Source organism: Lepus europaeus, chromosome X, assembly GCF_033115175.1.
Source record: "Lepus europaeus isolate LE1 chromosome X, mLepTim1.pri, whole genome shotgun sequence".
Lineage (NCBI taxonomy): Eukaryota > Metazoa > Chordata > Mammalia > Lagomorpha > Leporidae > Lepus > Lepus europaeus.
This window is the reverse complement of record NC_084850.1, coordinates 94,723,512-94,745,923: the sequence shown is the minus strand read 5'-3', so window position 1 is coordinate 94,745,923 and position 22,412 is coordinate 94,723,512. Positions and strand designations below refer to the sequence as shown.

General features: G+C 41.7%; 1 pseudogene; it reads right to left on the bottom strand.

Annotated features, from left to right (window-relative positions):
• Positions 1-18,160: 18,160 nt before the first annotated feature.
• On the bottom strand, positions 18,161-22,164 carry LOC133752774 (serine/threonine-protein kinase PAK 5-like; annotated as a pseudogene).
• Between the last annotated feature and the right edge of the window lie 248 nt (positions 22,165-22,412).

Genomic DNA, 22,412 nt, shown 5'->3' with positions numbered 1-22,412 from the left:
TTGCATTCTTGCAGCATGTGTAAGGTTATTGAAAAAAATATTTGAGATCTAGAATAGTATCACCTTCTGAAAGCGTGGTCACTGAATATTTCTGTAAACTCCATTTTTACAATTATAGGGAAAACAATTCTAGAAGCCAATGAGAAAGCAACTTTTCTTCAGAAAAATACCTGGAGAATGGCAGAATCAGCAGCAGCAGACACAGGAACCAGCCATAGCATCCATTTTAACCATTAGTGACATTAGGTATATTCACAATGTTGTGCAATATCACCAATATCTACTTCAAGTAATTTACTGTCACTCCCAAATAGAAACACTATAATCATTAAGTAGTTACTACTGGGTCTTATATACATGATTCCTTGAAAACCAGAAATTTTTCTGCCTCTGTGGAATGGATTATTCTGGATATTTAATGAATAGAATAATACAATATGTGACAATTTGTATATTGCTGTTTTCACTGAGCATAATATTTTCACTTTTCATTTGCAACATGTATCAGTACTTCATTCTTTTTATGGCTGAATAATATTCCATTTTATGGACACTCTACATCTTCTTTATTCATATATATTGAAGGAAATCTGAGTTTTCATTTTTTGGCTATTAAGGATATGAGTTCTTTGAATATTCATATACAGAGATCTATTTGAACACTTATTTGAAGTTACTTCAGATATGTATCTAAGAGTGGAATTGCTGCATCATGTGATAATTCTGTTTAATGTTTTATGAACCAGTAAATGTTTCCTTTTAATATTTGCACCACCAGTGTTTTGCCTGCACTTTTTTTTTACTTTTAAAATTGTAGTTACCCTGCACTAAGAGACTATTGGAACTCAAGAGAATTTGCTAAGTTGCAAGATAAAAAACCAACACACAAAAATCAACAGCATTTATGTATACTAACAATGTTATGGTGGAGAAAGGAATTATTAGTGCAATTCACAATAGCTACAAAAATTTTAAAAACATTGGGATAAATTTAACCAAGGTTACAAAATATTAGGGAAAGGAATAGAAGACATACTAAAAATAGAAGTCTTCCATGTTCATGAATTGGAAGGATTAATATCATCAAAATATCCAAACTACTGAAAACAATTTACAGATAAAATGCTATCCCAATCAAAATACCAAGGACATACTTTTCAGATATAGAAAAAAATGATCCTAAAATTTATATGGAAACACAAGAAACCCTGAATAGCCAAAGTGACCATAAACCATAAAAACAAAGCCAGAGACATCAAATAAACACATTTCAAGACATACGTTTGGGCAGCTAATAATCAAAACCAACTTGTACTGGCAAAGAAATAGAAATGTAAACCAATGGAACAGAATAGAGACCCCAAAATTAATCCATGCATCTGTAACCAACTAATTTTTGACAAAAATCACTCTGTAATTCAACAAGTGGTGCTGGGAGAATTAGATTTCTGCATGCTGAAGTACCTTACATGCTATACAATAATCAACTCAAAATGTATCAAGGATCTAAATCTATGATCTGACACTATCAAATTACTAGAGGAAAACATAGAGAAATTATGTAAGACATTTGTATAGGCAAATATTTCTTGCAAAAAGTCCCAGATGCACAAGCAGCAAAAGCAAAATCAGACACATGGGATTTCATCAAGCTAAGAAACATCTACACTACAAAAGAAACACTCAACAAAGTGAAGAGGTAACTAACAGAATGGGAGAAAATATTTGCTAGCTATACATCTGATAAAGGATTGATATCCAGAGTATATAAGGAACTCAAAAAAATCAACAACAACAAAACAAACTATCCAGTTAGAAATGGTCAAAAGACATGATCAGGCATTTTTCAAAGGATGAAATATAAAAGGGCCGACAGACATAAGAAAAAAAATACTCTAAGGATTGCTAACCATAGGGGAATGCAAGTAGCTGCCACAATGTGTTATCAGCTCATCCCAGTTGAATGACTATTATCCAAAAATCATAAAATAACTGATGCTGGTGAGGATTTGGAGAAAATGTACCCTAACAAACTGGTGAAAATGGAAGCTGGTACAACTGTTATTGAAGACAATATGGAAATGTCTCATCAATCTAAAAATAGATCTATTATATGACTTAGCTATCCTACTCCTGGGAATATACCCAAAGGAGATGAAATCATCATATGGAAGAGTTTCCTGTTGTCCCAGTTTATAGCATCCAATTTATAATATCTAAGATATAGGACCAATGTAGATGTTCATAAACTGATGACTGAATAAAGAAAAAGTGGCATATACAGATGATGGGATACTATTCAGCATTTAAAGAATGAAATCCTGCCTTTTGCAGAAAAATGGATGCAACTGGAGACCACTGTGATTAGGAACAACAACCAGATCCAAAAAGACAAATATTACATGTTTTCAGTGAATTGTGGTAGCTGATATATAGGTTACAAAGAAAAAAATTAATGTATATTAGTGAAATTGCCATCTTGAGATTTGATTATTGTTTGTAATCCTTTTTTGTATGCCTGGTGAACCATGGTCTTTCTACTTTTCACTTTTTGAACTCTTCATTTAATGGAGCGTTAAGCCTGTGGCTATAAAGTAAATAAAAAATATGTCAAGCAAAACTGACACTTTGAGACAAGGTTATCCCTTGACTATACTTCAGAGGAACAGTGGTTTTTCTATTTACTACTTTATATATACTTTATTTAGTGGAGGATTAAGCTCATGATTATCAAGTAAATTGAAAGTATGTGATTATAAAAATTAAATTAAAAAATAAGAATGGAAAGAGGAGAGAGCGTGATAGGGAGGGAGGAAGGGTAGGATGGGAAGTATCATTAAGTTCTTAAAATTGTATATAAACAATATATGATATTTGTTCCTTTTATATAAATAGATTAAAACATTTTGCCACAAAAGTTAAAAAATAAAGGGAAGAATAGAGAAAGGAAGTATCATTATATTCTTAGAGTTGTATCTATGAACTACATGAAATCTGTTCATATATTAATAAAAATAAATGAAAAAGTGCAGTTATCAAATAAGAGTTGTTGCTCAGGAACAAAAAACAGCCATGACAAGCCAGTGACCCTTACAGAGACACCAATTTGAATACCCTTCATGTACCAAGTTACCTTCAGAAGAACTATGGAAGTTAGGTGAGAGACCATATATTATGATAATAAGAAAAGTCTCATGGAAAATAGCAAGAATGAAAGAGTTGCCAATTTAACTCCTTCCCTAGCTCTAAATAGTGGCATGAAGAGAGATACCTCCCACTTTGGGGAGGAAAAAAAATTCTATCCATCCTTAGATTTGAATTCTAGGACCAGACCCACTGTGATAAAATTTAGCCTATCAGTATCCCACAGTACCTGCCTCCAGGTCCATACATGCAAACTGTGGACAAACTATATACAGGTAGCCAGGGCATTGCCTCTGCTATCCCTTCCACAACCTCTGACAGAAAACACAGAAAGATCACTCACTGTGGACTAAGGCAGGAGAAGAAACTTAGGATATTGCCTTAGAACTCAGAACTGGGACACTGTGGTGAGACCCACCATATGATAAAGCCCAAAGGTCTCTACCCTTAGGCCACTTCTCACAACCTCTACACTTGCCACAACACTGGTAGAGACTTGTACTCTGGTGGTATGGAATTGTTTTGCCATATATCACATCCAATATCAAGTGGTACTAACATGTACCCATGAGAGTGCATAGGCCATACTGAGTGTGCATTCCAGATGTGACCCACCCTAGTGCCAGACTAGAAAAGCAATAGACTGCCTTCATCTCCCCTCTACATTTTTTTAAATAAAGAGACAAAAATATAATAGGTATCCACAAGAATTACCAACATCAATTCCAACAGAATTGGAATATGTAAAAAAAGAAAAATATGTGTGTGTGTGTGTATATATACACCAGTGTACCTCAAAAAGCTTGTTGCAAATGGAATTAAAGAAGCTTATTTGGTGCAAAAAAAAGTTTAAACCCATGCATATCGGAAGTCTTCAAAAAGTTTGTGGAAATAGATATTATGAAAAAAATATGCATGGGATTTGAAATATTATTCACTGAAATAAACTTATTTTTTTAACTTTTATTTAATGAATATAAATTTCCAGTGTACAGCTTATGGATTACAATGGCTTCCCCCTCCCATAACTTCCCTCCCACCCGCAACCCTCCCCTCTCCCACTCCCTCTCCCCTTCCATTTGCATCAAGATTCATTTTCAATTCTCTTTATATACAGAAGATCAATTTAGTATAAAGATTTCAACAGTTTGCACCCACATAGAAACACAAAGTGAAACATACTGTTTGAGTACTAGTTATAGCATTAAATCACAATGGACAGCACATTAAGGACAGAGATCCCACATGAGGAGCAAGTGCACAGTGGCTCCTGTTGTTGACCCAACAAATTGACACTCTAGTTTATGGCGCCAGTAACCATCTTAGGCTGTCGTCATGAGTTGCCAAGGCTATGGAAGCCTTCCAAGTTTGCCGACTCTGATCATATTTAGACAAGGTCATAAAAGACAGAGTGAGGATAGTAACCAATGATCCTAAGAGTGGCATTTACCAGGTTTGAACAATTATACAGCATTAAGTGGGGAAGAGGACCATCAGTACACACAGGTTGGGAGTAGAGCCATTGGTGGTAGAGTAGAGGTTATGATTACAAAGGAATGAGGCCCAAGTGCACTAGACAGGACCTAGAACAAAGGACAGAGTCATTATTAGAGGAGCTAAGAAAGGTGCTGTCTAAGCTACAAGTAATTTTTCTGATTGAGAGGCAAATAGAACCTGATAGAAGGGGCTTGATAATAATCTGGTGGGCTTTAGGCCTTGTAAATTCAGAGGCCCAGACCTATCTATCTCTTCACATGGGGTATATCCTAAGGGAGGTGTGAACCTCCTAGGGGAAGGCACTCTGTTGACTTTCATTACTTGGCTGGCCTGGGAGGAGAGCTGGCCAGGTAAAGGCAGGGGGCATCTCTAACAAGAAATTTACAGTTCTGCCTTCAATGTTGCTGACCCTACTTGACCACACCCTCAGCTGTAGTGGTCACTTTGGAAGTTGGGCTGAGTGAAGGGCTTTTCAGCTTAGAGCCAATAAGATCTGTGGCTCTGACCTGGGCATCCTTCGACTCCAGGGCAGGTCCATTTCCAGTGATCCAACTCTTGGCAGAGCTGCCAGGGCTCTTCACAAGCTGACTTCTGCTGAAGCCCAGGCTTACCACATTGAAAGCCTCTGCAGTGGACTGGCCTGTTGGGTCTCCTTGAGGGCAGATCACTGTACAGATCAGCCATTAATAGGCCTGCCACCCATTGCTTCTGATGCTTAGCTTTCTTTTCCTCCTGGTTTGTGTTAAAGCAGACCAGAAGATGCAAGTCAAGGGAGTGCCCAAGTCCCATCTCTAATCTTCAGTGGCCTGAACTACAAGTCTATAGTCACAGGCATGTTCTGTAGGAGTTTTTCTAAGGTAGACAATGCCCATGAGGAAAATTATATTCTCACTTTAAAACTTTCTTTCCCTTTTGTCTGAAAGGGAGGTTTTTTCTACTTACTGTATACTTCGCTGATGGCGAAGTGAATCTAGCTATGAGATTATTATTTAAGTTCTTATTTTGGCTATGCTATTGCAGAAAAATGTTAGCCATCTCTTTTATAAGGTCTAAAGATTAAATTGTGTGTCCTACAGATTCCTTCATAATGGAATTAGTTTCCTACCTTGAAGAGAATAGAGAAATGAAAGAACAAGTTGGGCTTAGAATAGAGAAATGAGGGAGCAAGTCCTAGATCGCTTGTTGACAATAGCAATATTACATGAATACTTAGCAAACTGTTTCAACCATTAGATAACAACTTAAGAAAACATATACCAGACGGTCCAATGCCTTCTATAAATTTTAAGAATCATATATTTGAAAACACCTCTTAAATATCTAACATGGTGTAGTTTGTTTAGCCAGTAAACTTAAGCACAACCATCTGAAATGTTTTTATTTTCTTTCTACCAACAAGTTTAAAACATATGATACACAGATTCAGGTCACACAAATTAAAATGTATCTTTGATTGATTTTAGCAGCTTAAATTTATGGACAATCTTATCTATAAGCCATTTAAAATAAAACTCTTAATAAAATTTCCCCATGTGGACATACAATATGTACACACATATAACATAGCATAATAGACCAATATAGCAATTTTAATAATAGCTTTTAAAATCTTTAACTCTTTTTGTAGATTGCCAATTGATTTGAATTGCTTTTTGTTTTTAGTAACCTCAGTTAACCATACTTTCTCTCAGTTGGTACTGTTAATACATTATTTGCTTCATCTGTTTACAGAGCCATCCCAAAGTACTGAATACAATAGAAGTGGCTGGCAAAAGTCCATAGGAACCTATAGGAGGACAGCTAAACACTGAACCAACAAGGCTTTAGTTTTATGAGCAGCACATCATATATAACTATGGATGACAAAAGACTTTAAGTCGCCATGTTTAAAATTATAAACTCATCAACCAACAAGAGGCACTTGCTTACTTCACAGTATTTTTGAAAGCACCTGTAGGGTTTTACAAGTATTTAACCCTTTAGGCCTCTGTGGCTTTCTTATTAAGATAACTATCATGTCTAGTAACACAAGATCATTAGACTTTTTAATTCTCAAACATTTCCCTCTACATTTTTTGTTCTGTCACTAAGTAACCACAGGACTGTGCCTTCATAACTCAGTGCCAGGCTGATTAATCTGAAACTTAGGTAGATCCAACAATTCCTATCCATAGGCCAGTGTCTGAAGACAGAGACGCAACATTGCCTCAGTATCTGGCAGAGATCTTTCTTTGGTGACACATTCTTGTTCTGGCATGTATCACTGCCAACCTCATGTTACCCTGGCATATTATCCAAAGATTTCACCTGGCCTGATGACTTTGAGACCTACATGTGACCCATCCAGCCCCTGCTTGTGCAACTGAGGCTTCATGATTATCACTGGTTTCCAATTCTGGGCACACAGAAAGAAATGGCCGATGATATTGGGACTCAATGAAATTCTGGTGAAACCTAATATTGAGCAAAATATAATGGTTCATTTCCTAGGCCAGTGCCTGCAAATGGAGCATATCTACAGTATCCACATATCCACATATCTACAATCAACTTGTCTTTGACAAAATAACTAATATCAGTTCATGGAGAAAATACAGTCTCCAACAAATAATGCTGGGAACATTGGGTCTCCACATGCAGAAGTACAAAACTAAACCCCTACCTTACACCTTACACAAAAATTTTGAACTTTGCATTTACATTCATCAAATATATTGATACTGTTTTCTTGTGATGTTTTTGACTGGCTCTGGTATTAGAGTACTCCCTGGACTGAGAATAAAACAGGAAGTATTTTCAACTTTTCTATTTTTGTAGTTTAGAGGAATTTTTGTTAGTTCTATTTTTAATATGAAATAGAATTCAATCCTCCCTCATCATGGCAATTTTTAAAGTTTTCTTGTGAGAGCTTTAATTATTTTTATAGGTTTTAGCATATAATCTTACACCTATAATGTTTACTAAAAATAAAGATTACTTTTTACTTGGTATGGTTCTATTTTATATTTCTTCATGAGTTGGTTTTGGTTACTCATGAGCTTCTAGGAAATTTCCTGATATCTCTGATTTATTGACATAAAACTATTCAGAATAATCTGTTACAATTATTTTTATTTATCTAAAATGGCAATAACATTGTTTCATTTCTGATTTAATAATTTTAATATCTCTGTGTAAATAAAATTTGTCAGTTAATCTCTTCAAAAATATTTGTTTTCTTTTTTTTTAATTTGTTTTTTGGACAGGCAGAGTGGACAGTGAGAGAGAGAGACAGAGAGAAAGGTCTTCCTTGTCCGTTGGTTCACCCGCAATGGCCGCTGCGGCTGGCGTGCTACGGCCGGCGCACCGCGCTGATCCGAAGCCAGGAGCCAGGTGCTTCTCCTGGTCTCCCATGTGGGTGCAGGGCCCAAGCACTTGGGCCATCCTCCACTGCACTCCTGGGCCATAGCAGAGAGCTGGACTGGAAGAGGAGCAACCGGGACAGAATCCAGCGCCCCGACTGGGACTAGAACCCGGTGTGCCGGCACCGCAGGCGGAGGATTAGCCTATTGAGCTATTGCGGCGCCGGCCCAAAAATATTTGTTTTCATTGACTTTCTTTACTGACTTCCCTTTTTTCTATTTTGTTTACCTCTGTTCTAATTTTTATCAATTCCTTTTTTGCTAGTTTTTTAATGTATGAAGGTAAGTTTTTGACTTGGGATCTTTCTTTTTTAACGTAGGTGTTTACTATTATAAACACCTCTGAACACTCCTTTTTCTACATCTAAGAAGTTTTGGAATGCTACATTTCCTTTTTTTAGATTTATTTATTTGAAAGACAGAGCTACAGAGAGACAGGGGCAGAGAGAGAGAGAAGGAGAGAGAGGGCTTCCGTTTGCTGGTTCATTCCCCAGATGGCCTAAATGGCTGGAGCTGAGCCAATCTGAAACCAGGAGCCAGGAACTTCTTCTGGGTCCCCTATGTGGGTGCAGGGGCCCAAGAACTTGGGCCATCTTCTGTTTCCCAGGCCATAGCAGAGAGCTGTATCAGAAGTGGAGCAACTAGTCTTGAGCCGGCGCCGCGGCTCAATAGGCTAATCCTCCTCCTAGCGGCGCCGGCACACCGGGTTCTAGTCCCGGTCGGGGCGCCGGATTCTGTCCCGGTTGCCCCTCTTCCAGGCCAGCTCTCTGTTGTGGCCAGGGAGTGCAGTGGAGGATGACCCAAGTGCTTGGGCGCTGCACCCCATGGGAGACCAGGAGAAGCACCTGGCTCCTGGCTTCGGATCAGCGCGGTGTGCCGGCCACAGTGCGCTGGCCGCGGCGGCCATTGGAGGGTGAACCAACGGCAAAGGAAGACCTTTCTCTCTGTCTCTCTCTCTCTCACTGTCCACTCTGCCTGTCAAATAAAAAAATAAAAAAAAAGTGGAGCAACTAGGACTCGAACTGGTTCCCATATAGGATGCTGGCACTGCAGGTGGCAGCTTTACTCATTATGCCACAGCACCGGCCCCCTACATTTCCTTTTTATTAATATCAAATCATTCCCTAATTTATCTGGTGATTTCTTCTTTACTCCTTTTTTAAAGGGTATGCTATTTAATTTTGACATATTTGTGAATTTTACTGTAGCGAATATTGTGTGTCATAGTTATAATATGGGTCTTGGAAGCAAACAGGGTGAATTGGAATCCATGCTCCACCATTTTCTGGCTATATGACTTTGGGCAAAGTCATACATCAATTTCTTTATAAATTAAGACAATAATATTGTCTTCAGAGTATCGTCAGAATTTAATGAGACAGTCCATAAAAAGCACTTAGAACAGTGTTAGGTTACTAGTAATTGATCACTATTATTACCATTACATAAACCTGGAGATTAGGATATGCTGATTGATACAGCCTAGGAATAAATTTAGAAACTATTCAGAACATGTTTATATGGTGAACTTCTATGGCTTAATTGTGTCCCCCAAAATGAATGTGTTGGAAACTTAATTGCCAATGCAACAGTGTTGAGATTTGAAGCCCTTCAGGAGGTTTTTAGATTATGAGGGCTCTGTCTCATAAATATATCAATGCACTTTACAGAAGACTTGTGGGAATGGTTTTATTCTTTTATCATCTTCCACTATGTGAGGGCATGGCATTCCTCTCCTCCAGAGCATGTAGCATTCAATGAAACATCCTGAAAGCAGAATAGGCCCTAACCTGCTGATGCCTTTATGTTAAACTTCCAAGACTTTAGAGATGTGAAAAATGAATTTCTTTTCTTTATAAATTCGTGGTGTTCTGTTATAGTGTCAAAAATGTACAAAGACTAGGACAATTGAGCAAATGTTCTTTTTTCCTCCAATAACACAATGGGGCAAAAAGCAAACATTTATTTTTATTTGTATGTATGCATTCTGCCAATAATTAGTGTTTACAAAACCCTACAGTAATTTTTGACAAATTCAATTAATACTTAAAAATGCTCAATGATAATAAAATTGCAGAAAAATGTCCATTACACTGTCAAAAAATGTTTGGAATCCAAAGATCCATTTTTTTTCTGCAATTTTTAAATGTTTATTTCAGCTTAAAAAAGAGTTTCTTTTTTTCTTTCTACTTCTACATAGACCTGCTTAATGTTTCATAAACATTGTTTCTTTTTTTAAAAAAAATTATTTACTTAAAAGAGTTACACAAGGAGAAGAGAGGCAGAGAGAGAGAGAGGTCTTCTATCTGATGGTTCACTCCCCGGTTGGCCACAGTGGCTGGAGCTGCGCCAATCTGAAGCCAGGAGCCAGGAGCTTCTTTCGGGTCTCCCATGCAGGTGCAGGGGCTCAAGGACTTGGGCCATCTTCTACTGCTTTCCAAGGCCATACCAGAGAGCTGGATCTGAAGTGGAACTGCTGGGATACATCATGAACTTTCAGAACTGCCATTTTCTGGAATTAGTTTTTTATTGTTATATATTTATATTAATTATTTTATATTTTACATAAAACACACATTTCTTAGGTTTTATGAAATAAAGTTATGTAAGGGTCGCGGAATGTCTACCGCCAAGGAACGACTCCAAGAGACACTCTCATGCAATCAGCAAAGGGTTTATTTTCTCCAGCATCCTGGGGCTGTCTGAACACTCAGTAACAGAGCAGCCTGGAGTGAAAGAAGGCTAGGGTTTTTATACAGTGCAACAAACAAACGGGAGGGAGTGAGTTTATACAAAGGTCACTAAGTTACAGGAACTTATTGTAGCTCTTTCTGGACTCCTGCAAGCGTTATCGCGTTACACAAAGCAGTTTTACAAGGCCATTTCTCAAGCGGATGGGGACAGTTTCACAGGCAAGTGGGGACACATGTTTCAAACAGAGATAATTTGGTTCCTTATCACTGTGGCTACACTTGGATTTTTGCAGTTTCAGTTTTATGGCTTTACTTTTAAGCTTTTAACCCTTTCATTCCCCCACTTCTTCTTGTGGGGATTTCTAATCTTAGAGATCCTCTGTTTGATCTTTCTTAAGGGCCGTATACTGTCGTCGAATGATTATTAATTTTACATTTTTAATTTGTTCTCTGAGAAAGGTAACAAGTCTGTTAAGTATGCATGGCCCAATGGTTATAATTAACAGCAAAATGACCAGGGGTCCCGCCAGAGCAGAGAGTAGCGTAGTAAGCCAGGGGGATTGTGTAAACCAAGATTTAAACCAGCCTTGTTGAGCTTCTCTCTTTCACTGGCGTTTCTCCAGTCTGTTTTTTTTTTTTTTTAATTTGGCCATTGAGTCTTTAACAACTGAGGAAAGGCTGGCTGGGAGTGGGTCTGGGAGTGCCGGGCTTATGGGAAGTGGGTAGCTTTGGTTTGATAGCTACATTGGGGCCTACTGGCATTGGGGCCAAGATCTTTTTTAATCTGATGGTGAACCATAAGCCAAAGTCATATTCGGTGACATAGTACCTCAGACCCCATGTTCTCCCCTTCATCCAGCTGGAGAGCGTGGAAATGTCCCTCCCTTTAGTAGTAAAGGTAATGTTTAAAGGGTTGCAGAGGGAAATGTTATTGCAACCAGTTTGGGACAACTTAGGGGTGACGCATTTGTGTCTTCCTTCAGGGGTGAAGTTGCGATGTACTGTGATCCAGTCCCAACTGGAAGACAGTTTCCACCAGGCAGATCCAGTGGTCTTGCACCCCCAGGCTTTACAATATAAAGACTCTGGTCCCCCACACTGTCTGATCTGTTATCTACTCCTGCCATCCTTAGGGCATACATAAAATTTACGCTGACTAAGGAAGCAGCGTCTTTGCTCATCCCGACACCCATAGTAGTCCCCTAGGTAGGACCGGGGGTAATACCCATCCCCGAGGCCTTTTACAGAAATGCTGTTAGGGCTCACACTATCCAGATCCCAGGTATCTAGTCCAGCCGCCAATTGACATACATCTGGGTCTAGGGTGGGCCACCACGTCCCAGGGGTATGTGTCCCATTAATAGACCAGGCCATCTGCCCAGTGGGAGTAGAAACCTCCCACACCAGTAGTTGGGGTGCATGGGGATTACTAAATGTTAGGGGAAGGGTCCACAGTCCTACCCACATGGCAAACCCAAAGTTTAAGGGGATTCTGGTTTTTTTTTTTTTTTTTTTTTTCCAATTGCCACTCTGGTCCTGCAGGTGGAACGGGCTTGAGGTGGGATGCATGGATCCAGGAAGCGATGCCATCGACTTTAACTGCCATTGGGGTTGTGAGGAGCACCACGTAGGGGCCTTTCCACTGCGGTTCCAGGTTGTGCTCTTGATGTCTTCGCATGTACACAGAGTCCCCGACCTGAAAGGAGTGTGGCACAGTCACTTCTCCTGGCTGATAGTTAGCAGACAGTTGTCGCCAGATGTGCTTTTGGACCTCTTCCAAGGCTTTTAATCTGGTAATTAAAGGGGTACAAGATAGAGAGTGGGTATCTATATTGGAGGCAAAATATTTAACAGGTGGTAGGGAGCCATGCAGCACCTCGAAAGGAGTAAGGTTAAACATACACAGGGAAGGCGTATTTCTGGCCCGAAAGAGGGCATAAGGTAGGAGCAGGGTTTAATCCTTTGAGCCAGTCTCTATAGCTAATTTAGTTAAAGTCTCCTTAATTGTTCTGTTTATTCTTTTTACCTGACCTGAATTTTGGGGTCGATAAACACAATGTAACTTCCAATTGATCCCCAAGATCCTGGCCAGACCCTGACTTACCTGGGCCATGAACGCTGGACCGTTGTCAGATCCGATTACCTGAGGCAGTCCGAACTGAGGAAAAATCTCTTCCAGTATTTTCTTGGCCACGACGAGAGCAGTTTCCTTACGGGTGGGGAAAGCTTCTACCCACCCCGAGAAAGTGTCCCCAAAAACTAGAAGATACTTATAGCCATATTTGGCGGTCCTGAGTTTAGTGAAATCCACTTCCCAGAACTGTCCCGGCCTGTCTCCCCATAGTCTTTTTCCTTCTGGTGTCTGGGTGAGGTAGGCATTTACTGCCTGACAAGCTTTGCATTCGTTGGCGACCTGTTTCGCTAGACGCTTGTTGTCAGAAGGGGGTAGGGAGAAAAGCTGATCATGCAGAATTTGTAATTTTCATGCCCCTAGGTGAGTAAAGCGGTGAACCTGCTGTAAGTAAGAAACTGCCCGCTGCTCTAGGGTTTTTTCTTTATGTTTCGGTGGAGCATGCGTCTCACTTTCCACTGCAAGGGTACAGACCTCAGGTTCCCGCAGAGCAGCTGCTTTTGCTTCCTCATCTGCTCTTTGGATTCCCACACTTACCGGATCCAACCCTTTTTGGTGACTAGGGCAGTGTACTATGGCCAGTTTTGAAGGTAGTGGGACGGCTGCCAGGAGGTGGAGGATTTTAGCCTTTTTTTTTTTTTTTGCCGAAGTTAATAGTCCCCTTTGTTGGTAAATAGCCCCATGTACATGGGCGGTGGCGAAGGCATAACGACTATCAGTATAGATGGTTGCCCGTTTTCCTGTTGCCAACTCCAATGCCTTCATTAGCGCAAGCAACTCAGCCTTCTGGGCTGAAGTTCCTTCCAGCAAGCTCACTGACCAAATGGTTGTTGTTGTACTAACCACCGCTGCCCCCGCTCGCCACTTATCGTCCATCAAGAAGCTGCTTCCATCCGTGAACCAGGTTACCTCTGAGTCAGGCAGTGGCTGGTCCGTCAGGTCTCGGTGGATTCCAGCTTCTTCTGCCAGGACGTCTTGGAAAGTGTGCAGGACAGGCTCCGCGGTCTCGTCCGGAAGCAGGGTGGTGGGGTTTAAAGTAGTAGGAGAACCGAAAGTAACTTGGTCTTTGTGCAGTAGGATGCTTTGGTAATGGGTAATGTGAGAATTTGAAAGCCACAGATCAGGGGGCTGCCGGATGACGCTTTCTAGGGAATGCAGAGCTATGATGGTTAATTTTTGTCCCAGAGTCAATTTGTCCGCATCTTTAGCCAACAAGGCAGCCGCTGCAATGGCCTTTAAGCATCGGGGCCATCCACTCACCACCACGTCCAGGCACTTAGATAGATAGGCTACTGGCTGCTTCCAGGGTCCCAAAGTCTGGGTTAGGACTCCCTGAGCCACCCCTTAGCAGGGCTCGTTTGATATCATCAAAGGCCCGTTGCTGTTCGGGCCCCCAGGTAAAGTCTTCATTACCCTTGAGAAGCGGGTAAAGTGGGGCATCCAGAGAGGCAAACCCTGCTATCCATAATCTACAGAACCCAGCTGTTCCCAGGAATTCCTGGAGCTGTTTTCGGGAAGTGGGTACGGGGATCTGGGTTACAGTCTTTTTGCGGGCTTCCGTCAGCCAGCGCCTTCCATCCTTGAGGGTGTAGCCTAGGAAGGTAATTTCCTGCTGGCACAATTGGGCCTTTTTGGCGGAGGCCCGATACCCCAGCCTGGCTAGTTCCCGTAAGAGTGACTGAGTCCCGTACTCACATTGTTCCTGGGTCATTGCGGCCAACAGCAGGTCATCCACGTACTGTAGCAGCGTTACCTCTGGAGGGTCACTTCTGAAGTGGCTTAGATCGTGATGAAGCACCTCATCAAAGATAGTAGGGGAGTTTTTGAAACCTTGTGGCAAGCGGGTCCAAGTTAGTTGTCCTGATATTCCTGCCTCAGGATCTTGCCACTCAAAGGCAAATAGAGGTTGACTGTCTGCATGTAGCCGTAAACAGAAAAACACATCCTTCAGGTCCAATACAGTGTACCAAGTACGATCGAGACTGAGGGTGCTTAGTAGGTTGTAAGGGTTAGGCACAGAAGGATGGATATCCTGCACTCGACTATTAACCTCTCTTAAGTCCTGTACGGGGTGATAGTCCTGAGTCCCGGGTTTTTTAACAGGCAGTAAGGGTGTATTTTAGGCCGAATGGCAAGGCTTCAAAACTCCTAGGGAAAGCAGTTTTTTTTTCTTTTATGTGGGGCCTTATTCCTTCCTTGGCTTGCTTATAGGGTATTGCCTGACCTGGATGGGAGTGACACTGGTTTTTAAGGTTACCACTACCAGCGGTTGGTGGGTGGCCAGTCCTAGCCCTGCCGTTTCTGCCTGGGAGGCAGGGAAGTTGGTAAGCCAAGGTTGAACTTTCTGTTCCTGGGTTTTCACTGGACTTTCGTGGAGTCGGTACTCATCTTCTACTGACATGGACAAAATGGTAGCCACTGGGGATTTTACCAGAGGATTTAAAAATTCCACCTGAGGTCCGGCCAGCTCAAATGTTATCCAGGCCCTTAATTTGGTGAGTAGGTTTCTCCCTATTAAGGGGGCCAGACAATCAGGGATTACTAGGAAGGAGTGTTGAACTTTTCCCCTTTTCAGGTCCATAGTTCTCTTTGTTGTCCAGGCCCGGTACCGGCTCCCGTTTGCCCCTCTAACTAGAGATCTCTTGCTGGACAGTGGTCCCAGCGGGGCTTGTAGAGCGGAATAAACTGCGCCGGTATCCACTTCAAAGTTGATGGGCGTCCCCTCCACATTAAATTTTACCCTGAGCTCGGGGAGGGGGTCCTAGCCCCATCACCCCTAATCTTCCTCTTCGAGGGCAAGGACTGCCGGTTTAGACTGGGCATTTTTCTTTTTGGGGCACTCCTTTGCCCAGTGTTCCTTGTCTTTGCAGTAGGCACATTGGTCCGGGTCCAAGGGAGAGCGACGCCGTTGGCCCAGGTTATTTCCCTTACTGTCTCCCTTTCCATTTCCCCTGCCTCTGTTAGATCCTGCAGTTTTTACTACTGTAGCTGGGATTTTTGTTGAATCTCGATTTTTTTTTTATTTCGAATACTTTCCCTTTTCTCTTTAGTCTCCCTCTTGTGGAACACCTTATCTGCTTCCTTGACTAGGTCTCTTAGAGTCAAATCCTGGAGTCCCTCTATACGCTGTAGTTTACGGCATATATCTGGGGCAGACTGGCCAATAAAAACCATGGTCACTGAGGCTCGCTGCTCCTCAGACTGTGGATCAAAAGGTGTATACCTTCGATAGGCTTCCGTAAGCCTCTCCAAAAACACTGAGGAAGACTCATCCAGTCCCTGAGTAACTTCCCTTACCTTAGCCAGATTAGTGGGCCTACGAGCAGCTGCACAGAGACCCGCCACTAGAGACTGGTGATAGGTGGACAGATGCTCCCTATCCTCATGCGTGTTAGGGTCCCAATTCGGTCAACGTAAGAGAAATAGATCATCAATGATGTTCTGGAGCTGGGTCAGCCGCCCATTCTGTCCTGGGACATTTTTCCAAGCTTTCAGGAGTACTGGTCCCTTTCCTCAGTGGTGAAAAGGGTATTCAGTAACTGCTGACAATCGTCCCAAACATAAGTGATTCAACAAGACCTGTAAGACGCGAAGGGTCCTCAGATAAAGGGGGGTTGTTATTTTTTCAGTTATATAAGTCAGAGGAAGAGAATGGCCAGTATTGTAAAGGCTGCATTTCCCCCTCATGTCCATTATCTATCATTGGCTGAAGGGTCGCAAGGGGAGAGTCACGGCTACATCCTGAGGATGTTGTACTTGCCGACTTCGGGTTCCCTGGGCAGGTCCTCCCTCTGGAGGCAATGAGGGGGAGGAGGCAGAAGAGGTGAGAGACCAGGGTGAAGAGGGGGAGGGCAGGGGTTCAGGAGCCACAGGGGCCAGAGGCAGCGGTGCCGGAGGTTGAGGGGCAGAGGGATAAGGGGGAGGCGAGTCCGAGTCAAACACAATGAGGTCAGCCTGCGACTCGGGCAGAACAGTCTTGACAGGGAGCATAACCGCCAGGGTTGATGCCATGGAAGAGGAGGTAGGTGGCAGGAACGGTCTTACCCAACCCGGTGGTGTCTCACAGAGATCCTGCCAGACCATTATGTAGGGTTGTTGGTCCAGATGGCCATGTTGGCCAGGCTGAAAGACAGCCTCTTTCACTTGTCGGATGACCGGAAGATGGAATGAACCCTCCGGAGGCCAATCCACTCCGAGAGTAGGCTACTCAGTATTACAGAAAACTGCTGGGATACATCATGAACTTTCAGAACTGCCATTTTCTGGAATTAGTTTTTTTATTGTTATATATTTATATTAATTATTTTATATTTTACATAAAACACACATTTCTTAGGTTTTATGAAATAAAGTTATAAATTCTACTTACGGTGAGGCATTTCCAGTTTGGGGGAAAACTGGAAATCTAATCAGTAGAAGGTCATCTTATTTTTTTTCCCTTTTTAGATATAATAATTTAATAGCAACCTATTAATTACAAAATTCTTAATTATGCTTAGAGGAACCAGAGCATTTTTACATATTTAAATTCTTGTTCATTACAGTATATGAGGTCATTAGGAAAGCCTCAGATTTTCCAGTTTGGTAACAAATGGCTTTTTCTGATGCATAATTAAAAGAAACTAATGATGGCTATGTAGCTCTTCCGGAATTTTAAAGGAAAAATCTATATTGACCTACAAGTAATATGCAAATTCATTCCACAATCACTACAAAATGTATTGTAGTAATCATTCACTTTTATCAACATTCAAGAAGATCTAGACAGCAGCACAGTTCCCCTATCTTGGAAACACATCATAACATGGTCACAATTGAAGTCAGATCATACCTGGTAAAATACCCCCTTGCTAATTCATCCTCTAGTCAGCACAGACTTCCTGCATGATACTGAGCAATAGCAATGAACACCATGGTACATAGGTAAATACAGACAAGGATTTGGTGTGCTAACATACAGAGTTTTATACACCAAACATCTTGTCCTGTTCATCCCCCTCTCCATTTGTGAGCCTGGAGTTCTTGTGGTTTCACTCAAATATTCAATTTGAAGAACAGAGTCCAATGATTCTAGCACTGAAATTATTCCCTGGGAATAAAATTAGGCCAGAAAGTGATGGCATACCCATCTGAGGGAGGGCACTGAGAGAAACATTCTGGTTTGTGAAAAATGGTTTGCTCCTACAAGCCTTGAAGAAAAATGTGATTTTTCAAAATATTTAGCTTTATCTCAAAGAGCAGTTTAGTGGTATACTGTGGTTCAAATTTTATCTCACTGTTTTTGGTTGGATAAATTAAATGTCCACACCATCACCATCACTCTTAATTCTTCCATCACATAAGATACCTATTAAGATAAGAAAGATATTCAACTAAAATTGATAGTGATAGAGAATTATTCAGTATTCAAAGTTCCTAAAGAATTATTGATTATCTGAAGGGGATAAAAATGTAGGAAAGGTTTTGTTCAAACTCCTGCTAGTAAACAAGTAGTACTTCAACTGATACAATGGCTACATGATATCAAAGTACTATAAATTGTCAAAACTATTGTACAGAAAAATTACAAATTCATTGCAAAATACATTACACTGCTACCGTTAAGGAAAAAAGTGCTTTTTGTTTTCCTTCTTTAATTTCTCTTGCCAAAAAAGTATTATTTCAATATAGAAAATCATATAGGTTACCCTGCATGAGGTTAGGATACATTATAACAGAGTTTGTACTGAGTCCTTCTGATTTGCTGGATGAAGGGCTGAAAAATATAATAATGACTTAGTGAAACCGTCCTCCAAATTACCACACCAACTGTTAGTGGAGAGATGCCTATTTAAAGAACAAGAAGATGCCCTGGTGTGTCAAACCCTGCTGGTCATCACACTGTTCCACCAACCAGCTGGTCTGGAATGTAGAGGCCTTTTTCATGTTTTCTGGTTTCTTCATGTTCTCCTGAATTATTCTCATGTCCTCATCTAGTTTTGTCACCTAGAGAAATTCTCTGCTCAGTGATGCCTATATTGTCTCATGAGGGGAATGATGCAAGATGGTGGACCTGCCAGTTTTAAGTATGGATGTCTAAGGAGTTCCTGGGCTGTGGCTCTTGAGAGAGCTCCCTCACTAGCATCAGAGCTAGGAATCTTTTGGAGCACTGAAGCAACATTGTGTAGGTCCTTCACTCTTGGAGGTAAACTGTCACGGATCCTTTGCATTGCCTGGATGGGAGGATCATTGATGTAGGGGGGACTCACCATTAAACATTAATTGTAAATTTATTTCTTAAGGAATGCAAATTTCAAAAGTACAACTTTAGGAATATAGCTATTCTTTTCACAATAGCTGCCCTCCCATGCATACTTCCACCCCTCATTCTCCTCCCACTCTGAGCCTTGCTAGTCCAACTCTCCATTAAGTTTCATCTTCAATTAACTTTGTACACAGAAGACCAACTCTATACTAAGTAAAGATGTCAACAATTTGTACACACACACAAACACACAAACACACACAACTGAAAACTAGTTTTACAGTTAACTCTCATAATACAACTCATTGAGGACCGAGGTCATGCATGGGGAGTTAGTGCTCAGTGACTCCTGTTGTTAATTTAACAATTAACACTCTTATGTATGATGTCAGTGACCACCCAAGGCTCTTGACATTAGGTGCCTAGGCTACAGAAGTATTTTGAGTCCACAAACTCTGTCAGTATTTGGACAAGGCCATAAGCAAAGTAGAAGTTCTCTCTTCCCTTTAGAGAAAAGTACATCTTTCTTTGATGGCCACTTCTTTTTGCTGGGGTCTCAATCACAGAGATCCTTCATGTAGAACATTTTTAGCCACAGTATCTTGGCTTTCCATGCCTGAAATGCTCTCACAGGCTTTTCAGCCAGATTAGGAAGCCTTAAGGGCTGATTCTGAGGTCAGAGTGTTACTTAAAGCAATTGTCATTCTATGAGTCTGCTGTGTGGACTGCTTCCCATGATGGAACATTCTATCATTCTTTTTTTTTGACAGACAGAGTGGACAGTGAGAGAGAGAGACAGAGAGAAATGTCTCCCTTGTCTGTTGGTTCACACCCCAATGGCTGCTGTTGCTGGTGCATTGCGGTGATCTGAAGCCAGGAGCCAGGTGCTTCTCCTGGTCTCCCATGCGGGTGCACGGCCCAAGGACTTGGGCCATCCTTCACTGCACTCCTGGGCCACAGCAGAGAGCTGGACAGGAAGAGGAGTGACCAGGACAGAATCCGGTGCCCCAACCAGGACTAGAATCCGGTGTGCCGGCACCACAGGCACAGGATTAGCCTATTGAGCCACGGCACCGACCTCATTCTATCCTTTTTAATTCTATTATTATTATCAGGCACTTGATCCTATTTGTATGATCACTTTAACATGTTTTCCTATCTATATGCTTACTTTAATTCTTAATATGCTCACTTTAACAGTCAAGATGGCATTTTTACCACCAAGCTGAGATGGGCCAAGGACTTAAACAGACATTTTTCAAAAGAGGAAATACAAATGGCCAATAGACATGAAAAAATGTTCAGGATCACTAGCTGTCAGGGAAATGCAAATCAAAACTACAATGAGGTTTCACCTCACCCCAGTTAGAATGGCTCTCATACAGAAACCAACAAACAAAAAATATTGGCGAGGATATGGGGATAAAGGTACCCTAATCCACTGTTGTTGGGAATGTAAACTGGTAAAGCCACTATGGAAGACAGTATGATGATACCTCAAAAAATTTGAATATGGACCTACCATATGACCCAGCCACCCCACTTCTGTCCTGCATGATCACAACTTCATTAAAAAGCAGCTCTCATCTTTGTTGCTTCTAGTGGTCCATTTTCTTCACTGTAACTGGTTTCCTTGTGTGTTTCTTGGTGACAATGTGCACAATGCCTGTTGACCCTTCCCCAATTTTGATAAAGTCCAAGTCACCCCTAGGGTCACCTGGGCTGACCACCAGCTGCAGGTCAGCTCAAAACTGTTCATGGGACACCATGGAGGGCTGCTTGTCTGAGGAGGAGCCCCAGCTAGGAGGAGGGTAGGTGCTGGATGAGATGCAGAGAGAGCTCAGGTAAGAGGTGGTGGAGATGTGCTGGGAGCTGGTTTGCAGGGAAAGGTGGTGGTATAGGGAGGCTTTTTGTACCCAGATGGGTAATGATGGCTGCTGGAGGAATAGCCCCCTTTGCTTTAACTTTAAGGTAGTTTGGCGGGGCCCCTGGGATAGATGTCAGACCCTGACGGTAGAGGGCTGAGGGCCAGCTGTGCTCAATCATAGTCTACTATTGGAAAGCACATGTTGGACTCTGACAAACAAGGGTAGGTGTAGGAGTTGTACGAGTGTCCTTGGGGATGGGTTTTAAATGTACCCTGAATTTAAATGCTCTGATGGGCATCATGGGTTCCTGGATCCCTGAACCTGACAGGGACCTCTGCCACATGGCCGGCTGAGGACTCGTGTGGTTCATGTAGGAAAACTTTGGCCTCCTGTCATAGTTCTCCAGGCTCGGTGCCCAATCACTTTAGCTATTCACCAGACTCTCCTTGGAGCACCTGCTGGTTCCTGAAGTTCTAGAAGGTGTGAACTGGAAAGGGTAATCCAGAGGGGGGCTTCCTGATGCTCACTGGTACTCCCATTTGTGATCACTGTAGTTGCTTGGTTTGCTCAGTGAGTCCAAGTGAGCGTGATAATCGACAGGAAATCTGGCAATATCACATTTCACAGTTTTCATCTCAGAATAGTAGGCCTCCCCATGCTTCATTCTCATCATGTGTCCGTTTTACTTGGTCACATGGCTACCTTTATAATAAAGATCCAACTCATCTCTGTAGAGACTCTTTTCTCTGTGCTTTTTGGTCACATGGTCAACAGTAGTATTGGATTCACTGGAGTACTCTGACAAAATGATGAAGCTGTCTTCTTCCAAATGGCATTGACCATGGCTGGAGGCTCCCTGATCCAGGGTATGCGGGATTTGTTTCCTTAGTGAATTGGAGCGAGACACTGAGATGTTGTCAACATCCTCCAGCAAGCTGTTGAAGGAGGTTTCCTTGCAGAGTTTGTTTCCTCTAATGATTGTCTTCATGGGAGCCAGTTGTATGGGTGTGATACATGAAGCATCCACCATGGGCTTCAGTCTGTTAGCAGTATCTGCTAACAGGCTATGCCACTGCTGTGTAAGGCTGAAAAATTTCTGTTCTTGTGGATCAAACCCAATATGAACCCTGTGCTCAATGTTGGATAGGCCAGATATTTCAATCTTTTTCTTTTTCTTCCCAAACATGATGCCAAAACCTTTTTTTGATGGCTGTGGATGAATTAAAGACTCCAGAGGAATGTGGCTATTTATGGTCTGCAACATTTTGTTGGAGTTCTCCAGTTTACTTCATTTTTCCTCAGAGTTCATTTTGGCAATAGGTGGAGGCATTTCTCCACAGGGTATTTCTGGTGGTTGTCTTTCAGCAAAGCGGCAGTGCCTCAGCCGTGTCTCCTCTGCTGCTTCATCGCTCTAAACACCATGTTCTCAGTCTC